We start from the raw sequence: 6000 nt of genomic DNA, 5'->3' as shown, positions 1-6000 counted from the left end.
TCACAATGAGCTACTGCTTTCTGAGTGTATTCCATGGAGAACTTCAAGTACTGAGAAGACAGGGTAAGTGTGAATGTGGACTTCCCAATAAAGAGCGGTGACCAGGAAGGGCACCTTAGAATCGTTAAGCAAAATCACACTTGAGAAAGGCTCTCTGAGTGGGCTTTGTCGTTTTCAAACAGTGTTCTGGAACAAGCTAAATTGTGCATAAAGACACACTGTGGGCCAAGCGGGGTCACTGGAGGGGGTACCATAAGGTCATGCAGGAAGAATCCTGCAGGATGTGCCCCGGGTTATTTAGGATATTTATGGTCACAATTTTACTTATACTGCTTAGAGGACAATTACTTATTGTTTGTTTCTGAATCTTTGGTTTTGTTTTAATTTTTACATAATTTCATATTATTGCAAGGGGGGGGAAAGGGGACAAGGAAGGGCCAGAAAGTAGGGAACAGGCCAAAGAACATTTTCTACTTTGCATTCAGTTGGGCCAAAGGAAAAACATTTGCCAATTGCCTGACCTTTGGGAGGCACCCTCCGACCCCCGTGGGCCCAGAAAGCTGAATGGCCATTGAGAGTCATTCATGGCAGAAGAAACTCATAGGCTTGTATTAGGTAAGCCACTTCCCCGGGACCTGGAAGTCACTGCGCATAGACAGACGGTGCACCTTGTTCCCAGAGACCTGCCGACCCTCCACGTGTCTGCCCAGACGTTTCTCTCCGTGTGACTGTTTTCTTGTCATTATAAAGCGCTGAACACACTTGAAGTTTCCTCCACAAATATCCCAGGTGACATCTCACCACACTCCCATGGACAGTGACATCCGGAGAGCGGTTTTACTCAGTAATGAACACTGGTTGGGTGGTTTTCTAGAAACATGTTTATTTTCAGTTCAAAGACAAAAAATAAAGATACAGCTTAGCAGGAGAACGCTGACCTGTGCAAGCTGAGGCCCGGCATCCCATCCCAACACAGGGGGAAAAGGAGAATAAAAAAAGACAAAAGAGGAAACCAACCCCCCCAGTCCCCATAAAATAAACACTCTAAAGTATAAGCAGCAGAAATGGTGTAAACTCTGTAGGAACCGAGAGTAACTCCCAGTTGTGGCGCAGGTCCTCTTGCTGAATGTGCTCGGCTGGGAACCGGATTCATCTCGCACGAGGAAGCCTGTCTCTCGATTTCTCCAGCATTGCACAACAAGCAGATTTCAAAATTCACTTTCTTCTCCAAGTGCAGCAAAAAGGCAAGGAGACTTTTTGGTGGTGTTGTTTGAAGAGCCTGAAAAACAGGGAAAAATGTCTCAGAGCCAATTGTCTCTTCCCACCAGTGTGAAACTCTTTTTTTTTTTTTTTTTGGTTTTTCGAGACAGGGTTTCTCTGTATTGTTTTGGACACATGTCCTGGAACTTGCTCTGTAGACCAGGCTGGTCTCGAACTCACAGAGATCCACCTGCCTCTGCCTCCCGAGTGCTGGGACTAAAGGCGTGTGCCACCAACGCCCGGCTCAGTATGAAACTCTTACTTGTGTCATAGTTTTAAAGAAAATTCAAGAGTGGCGGAATGGCTCCGTTCACAAGCCAAGGCTGGGATTCTTGGGTGGATGTTTCCCGTGTGAGAAATGAGAATCAGGGCAGAGACTGGCGGATCCCTGGAGCTCCCTGATCAGCCAGCCTTAGTGTGCTCCAGCCCGGTAGGGGGCTGTCAAAACCTGTATAGCACCCGAAGAACGAGACCCAAAGTTGTCTTCTAACCTCCACGTATGTGCATTGTATTTGTACATGTAAGTGTACCCCTGATAAACACGGACCTCACATACATACACAGTGAGAAGCAGAGGTAGCGCTCTAAATCTATGAGTTAGTACTGTCCCACACGGTGACCCCCCCAAACTTCTCAAGACATCCCAGAATTTCCATGACTTGCAGATGTTGGATCTGTGTAATATGTAGTATCCTGGGTCTGTTACAGGCTTTAGATTAACAATCTGGTTGCCTTGGATTTCTGGTCCTGTTTAACACAGAGAGCAAATTCTGGAAATGCACTTGGGAGAACACAGGAATGAATAGACCCGGAGCTTTTAATGATTTGCTGCTTTCTCTTAAAAAAAAAAAAAAGTGACGGTTTTTGGCAGATCTTGAATCTCTAACTTTAAAACAAAATTCTATTCATTTATTTTTGATAGGGTTTTATCTAACATAGGCTGGCCTTGAAGTTGGTATGTAGTCTAGGCCCACCCCCTGATCTTCAGGCCTCCACCTCTCAAGCTGTGGGGTTACGGACATGGAACACATGCTCAGCTCTTTGCAGTCTTTTAGATAGAGAACGCGATCAGACTACATTTGAAAAACAATAACTAAGCCAAACATCTAGGTCCCAGAAGAAAACACGTTCCCACTCCAGGAAAAATGTAAATGCCAGTATGTAGTCTTTCATCTACGTTTATACACAGAGGGATCTATTCGTGGGCCAAAAGGGTTCACTCTGCTGAAATGGGGTAGATTTGCCTCCCACAGATAACTGAGCAGTCTGGAGACAGGGGAGATGTCCGGGCGCTTGAAAGACGAAAGACAGTGATGGAGAGGAGGACAGAGCTTCAAACACCCTCAGCTTCAGAGTCCAAGTCAGGGGGGGTAAACAGAAACCAGAAACACAGCAAGCATAACAAACATGAATGAAAAGAAAACACGTCACGTCACGAGGGCTGTCTGGTAGAGCCCTGGCTCTTTACTGTAATGGCCAATGAGTCCTGGGGAGGAAGGCATCGCTGGGCAGGAGGGGCGGCTCTGTGGGGCTGCAGATACCCTCAGTGCGGTAAGAATTCCCTGGTTGCTGAGGCGAGGAATGCAAGACCGGTTGGCTAGCCACTGCCTCTATGTCCTGTGGCTTTGTGTATAAAGAAGAGTCTGTGCTCCACTTTTTTCCTTTTGTGAGACATGGGATCAATGTGTAGCCCAAGCCGGAACCTCCCTGCCTCCCCAGGATTCGGATTACTGGCATATACCACGACGTCTGACATGGTCCCACGTGTAAGGAAAGGTGAAGGGTTGGCAAAAACATGCAAGGTCTAATCACAGGTGGCAAGCAGGGACAACAGCCGAGGTGGGCATGTAAAACTGAATTGTTGTTTGTTCTAAAGGGAGGAACAACCTTGGGAAGTTTATCCATTGGGAACGTAGTTTAGAGGATGAATATAAGATTGGGTGGCGGTGCACACCTTTAATCCTAACACTTGGGAGGCAGCGGCAGGCGGATCTCTGTGAGTTCAAGGCCTGCCTGGTCTACAGAGTGAGTTCCAGGATGGCTCCAAAGCTGCACAGAGAAACCCTGTCTTGAAAAACAAACAAACAAACAAACAAACAAAAGAAAAAGAAAAAAAAAGAATATATTAAATACCAGCCCCATCCTGAAGACCCTGAGGTCTTCCTCATATTAGGAAAGGAAAGGGTTCTACCATTGATCTACATCCCCAAAAGAGATATGAAGCTGGGTGTTGGTGGTGCATGCCTTTAATCCCAGCACTTGGGAGGCAGAGGCAGGCGGATCTCTGTGAATTCGAAGTCAGCCTGATCTATAGAGCGAGTTCCAGGACCACCTCCAGTTCCAAAGCCACACGGAGAAATCCTGTCTCGAAAAACCAAAAGAAAATAGATATGAAATGCTCTATTTCAGTAAGTGTACTGTGCCCCGGAATTCCCTTTAAAGGAAACTAGGAAGGTCACAGTTGGTACCTGAGCTAGGTAAGGAAGACTTAGTCATAACAGTCATTAGATGCCAGAAAGGATTAAATAGCCAGGGCTGCTATTATCTTGGATCCCTGCCTGGAAGATGGGAAAGAATAAGTGTGTGCTCACTGCAGTGGTGGAGCTTTAAAAGATAAAATTTCAAAACCCCAACCGCAGGGCTGAGGTGCTACCTCCTGGGATCCCCTTCGATGAGGGATTTGGGGTTGAACAGGTCCGTCCACGGAAAGGCATGTATGCGGCCACCTGACTCAGTAGCTTCTAATCAGTAAGCATCTTGGAATTTTTCTGCTTTCTGTTAGGGAAGAAATGAGCTGGGGTGGCATTCTTTCTGTGGATGCAAGTCTAGGAAAGAAATTTCCGGCAAAACAGGAGCGCTTAGAACGGGACCAGAGTAGCCCAGCGCTTACTAAACACTGTTTAGCAGATTGGAAGGAGGGTACTTGGGTCTTTCAGGAAGTCTGCTAGACTTTATTGGTGGAGGATTTGTAAGCTTAGAAATATGATAAAGGCTGAGAATGAAAACCCAGAAGACGAGAGAGGAGCACAACAGCTGGTCCCCCGAAACACAAACACCGTGGAGCAAAAGACTGAACCTTAGGATGGATTTCACAGGGCCAAAACTTATTTGAAAGATTTCTATTTAGTGACATCCAAAAGAATGAGTCACACTTCATGCCAACAACAGCAAAAGAACTACAGGGAAGTCTTGAGACAAAGGGGCTGAGCTCAAGCCCTGGTGACTCTTTGGATCTCACGTTCACATTCACTCTTACGATGTTTCCTGGAAGGAAAGTGAGGGAGGCAGGAAAAACGAGAAAGGGGGGGAAGGAAGGCAGTCCTTAGCATCCTTCCTTCCCCAGCGGGGCACAGGTGCCAAGTCCCCACCGTGTTCCTGGAAGGATGGTGACTGTGCTGTCCTGCAGCCGTGGCAATAAACTATGACAACAAAGTAAGTGTATTCTCGATGCTGGAGCCTTGTCCAAGATGAACCGTTTTTTTATTTATGAATCTTCAATGGCTACAAACCTCTGGGTGTTGACGGACGAGGCCCTGGGCTGCCACATTGGAGAGGCACAGGAAACGGGGAAAATGTTTACAGGGGCAGGGACACAGGAGCCACGGGGAGGGAACGGTTATTTGTAAAAAGCTTTTATCTGAGGACACCAGATCCCTTTTCAATTGTTCCAGCAGGGTCAAATGATGGGTTTTGAACTACTGCCCAGCAAGCCTAGAATGGTATTTAGTCATTTCACAAAGCAGTGGCCTTGGATAAATGAGAAGCAATGCCATTCAAGTAGAGGATGAGGTAAGAGACAGTCCCATCGTGCTGTAGTCCTATTACACGGAATTTTGATAAACTTCCAGTCTCATATTGAATCCCCAAGTACTTATCTTTGGCCATTTTAAAAACAACTCACATTTATTCATCAGCTGATACCATCATTTGGAATGGGCCTAAGTTTGTGTAGGGAATGAGGTGTAAGGGCTGTGTCTCACTATGAGCTGGCTAACCTGGGTTGGATCTTGGCTTCTGTAGCCATTAGCTATGTAGTGTGTTGACCTCTCTGGGTCTACGTTGTCACAGCCCTGAAACGTAATACCTCACCGGCTGGCTGGATCTCTTCATGCTAGTTGAGCTGGTGTGGCAAAATGACACGTGCTAGCTATGATGACCGGAGCGCTGTTCAGCGGGGGTGCAGACTGCCCCCAGACACCACCTGTCACTCCATGGGGAGGACCGATCTTCCTGAAGCCTCTATAGTTCACTAGGACAACATCTGCTATAGATGCTGGAGCCACCAGTACAAGGTGCTGAGCACTGTATCTGGCATTACCACAGTCTCCTGCTCCATTTTAATTATATATTTTAAGATTCAGTGTGCGTGTGTGTGTGTGTGTGTGTGTGTGTGTGTGTGTGTGTGTGTGTGTGTGTGTGTGTGTGTGTTCCAGTCCGTCCACAAGAGGGAAGCAGATCTCCCTGGAGCTAGAGTTATAAGAGGCTGTGATCCCTTCCAATACAGGTACTGGGAGTCAAGCTTGAGTCCTCTGCAAGAGCAGTGAGTGCTCTTAAATGATGAGCCATCCCTCCAGCTCCTTAGTTTTTGATAGTCTCTTGTTCAGCCCAGGGTGACCTGAACTCACTACTTTGTCAAGATGGCCTTGAAATCCTGATCTTCTTGCCTCTACCTCTGAAATGTGGGTATTAACAGTTACAGCCACCATTTCTGGATTGCTTCATCTATGGGGGTGCTTGCCT

General features: G+C 46.8%; 1 protein-coding gene across 1 annotated transcript in view; it reads right to left on the bottom strand.

The window, feature by feature from the left end:
• Window positions 1-863: 863 nt before the first annotated feature.
• The window catches only part of Mthfd1l (methylenetetrahydrofolate dehydrogenase (NADP+ dependent) 1 like), a 157730-nt gene continuing 152593 nt past the window's right edge, over window positions 864-6000 (bottom strand). Inside the window, exon 28 of the mRNA XM_040728145.1 lies at window positions 864-1279. The gene's annotated coding sequence lies outside the window, so the exon portion shown is untranslated. The remainder of the gene's footprint in view (window positions 1280-6000) is intronic.

This window comes from Mesocricetus auratus, unplaced genomic scaffold, assembly GCF_017639785.1.
Source record: "Mesocricetus auratus isolate SY011 unplaced genomic scaffold, BCM_Maur_2.0 Super-Scaffold_100018, whole genome shotgun sequence".
NCBI lineage: Eukaryota > Metazoa > Chordata > Mammalia > Rodentia > Cricetidae > Mesocricetus > Mesocricetus auratus.
Note: the sequence above shows the minus strand (reverse complement) of the source record. Positions and strands in the feature narration are given on the sequence as shown.